Below are 2,500 nucleotides of genomic sequence, written 5' to 3' on the forward strand. Positions count from 1 at the left end.
GAGCTTGCCGCTGCCGACAGAGGCCCGGGAGCGTGCTGTCGTGGCATTGCCGGCGGGAGACAACACGCGCCACCTACGGTGGCCGGCAGCTCCAACGCCAGCGCCACAGAAGGACAAAAGCCCCACTTGGGTGCCGAAGCGAACTCTCCCAGCACAGCGCACGCGCCAACACGTCCGCACAGCTGCGATACAATCCACCTGCGAGAACCGCAGAGGCGACCGAGCAGCAGACGGCGTCGCGGCGCCGAGCGCCGGGCGGCGGCGCATCCTCAGCGCACACAGTCCTCAATCGGACCAGCACACTGCAGATGTCCACCGCGCTTCGCACCGGGCCCGCGAGGACCTACTTTGGCCGCACGGCGCCGCGTGCAGGGTGCGCCGGCGCGCAGCTGCGCCGCCTGCCGCCTCCGTCGGCCGGCGCGCCTGCCACTGGCCGCCCCCACCAGCCGGCTGTAGCGCGTGCGCCCACGCACCGCGCGGCCAGCACGCCGGAAGGCCCCCCCTCACCGGCCGGGGACGGTCCCACCCAGCCACCGCCGCGTATCGCTTCACACCCACATGCCATTCACGTTCGTGGGCATGGTGGGTATCGCTGAAACAACCGGTTGGTAGCTCAACCGATCGTCGCCATCACTGATTCACCTCTAGCGAGAACAACCGCACCACAACGGTTTACCAGTTCTTCATTTGCGTAACGTCACCAGCAAACGTAGACGTCCATCGCCATTTGCAAATTCAACGATTGTTGCATGCCTGTGTCAGGTGTCACGACACACTATGTCTGCCCACATACACGCAACAACATGTGCACGCTTCGCGAACACGTGGAAGGTGGCCCCCGTACGTATGCGATGTCCATTGCGCGAACGACTGTCAACCGGCCTCTGTCGCATGTCGCAGATGTGGAACGCAGTGCACCATGCTATCACGGTGTGTGAGAAGAGACGACTACGTCTGACAACACGCGCCACTACATCAACAGACGGCTCATGCTGATCGCCATCCACGGCATACCATACTGCAATCCAGCTCTTATAGGGAGACGACACGTAGCTGAGTGCACAATATTTGGACCGTATGGTTCGCCGTTGTTGGCGCAGTCGTGGTACGGTCACACATGTACCACGATGTATCATTCAGTACATGAGGACCAATGTGCGGTACAGTGTGTGATTTGGACGTACAACATCAGCGGACAGTTGCCACAAGCCGTACCACAACGTAGGCTGTGCTTCGCCATGCGAATGCCAATGAACAACTGCGAAGGGCATTGAGCATGTACGTCCTGCCGCCATCCGCATTACAGTGTATAGCTGCAAGGTGTTTAACATGAAGCGATACTCTGGGGACCGGGCAGTGCGAGTAGCAAACTATATTGCGGGGGTTGCAGTTAGGCAACACTACACTAATTTAACGCGTCGTATGACAATTACAGAGCAGGTTAAGGCCCAACGTGTGTTGGGTTAAGGCCCAACGTGTGTTGGGTTAAGGCCCAACGTGTGTTGGGTTAAGGCCCAACGTGTGTTGGGTTAAGGCCCAACGTGTGTTGGGTTAAGGCCCAACGTGTGTTGGGTTAAGGCCCAACGTGTGTTGGGTTAAGGCCCAACGTGTGTTGGGTTAAGGCCCAACGTGTGTTGGGTTAAGGCCCAACGTGTGTTGGGTTAAGGCCCAACGTGTGTTGGGTTAAGGCCCAACGTGTGTTGGGTTAAGGCCCAACGTGTGTTGGGTTAAGGCCCAACGTGTGTTGGGTTAAGGCCCAACGTGTGTTGGGTTAAGGCCCAACGTGTGTTGGGTTAAGGCCCAACGTGTGTTGGGTTAAGGCCCAACGTGTGTTGGGTTAAGGCCCAACGTGTGTTGGGTTAAGGCCCAACGTGTGTTGGGTTAAGGCCCAACGTGTGTTGGGTTAAGGCCCAACGTGTGTTGGGTTAAGGCCCAACGTGTGTTGGGTTAAGGCCCAACGTGTGTTGGGTTAAGGCCCAACGTGTGTTGGGTTAAGGCGCAACATAGGTTAGGTTAAGGCGCAACATAGGTTAGGTTAAGGCGCAACATAGGTTAGGTTAAGGCGCAACATAGGTTAGGTTAAGGCGCAACATAGGTTAGGTTAAGGCGCAACATAGGTTAGGTTAAGGCGCAACATAGGTTAGGTTACGGCGCAACATAGGTTAGGTTAAGGCGCAACATAGGTTAGGTTAAGGCGCAACATAGGTTAGGTTACGGCGCAACATAGGTTAGGTTAAGGCGCAACATAGGTTAGGTTAAGGCGCAACATAGGTTAGGTTAAGGCGCAACATAGGTTAGGTTAAGGCGCAACATAGGTTAGGTTAAGGCGCAACATAGGTTAGGTTAAGGCGCAACATAGGTTAGGTTAAGGCGCAACATAGGTTAGGTTAAGGCGCAACATAGGTTAGGTTACGGCGCAACATAGGTTAGGTTAAGGCGCAACATAGGTTAGGTTAAGGCGCAACATAGGTTAGGTTAAGGCGCAACATAGGTTAGGTTA

This window comes from Schistocerca americana, unplaced genomic scaffold (assembly GCF_021461395.2).
Source record: "Schistocerca americana isolate TAMUIC-IGC-003095 unplaced genomic scaffold, iqSchAmer2.1 HiC_scaffold_332, whole genome shotgun sequence".
NCBI lineage: Eukaryota > Metazoa > Arthropoda > Insecta > Orthoptera > Acrididae > Schistocerca > Schistocerca americana.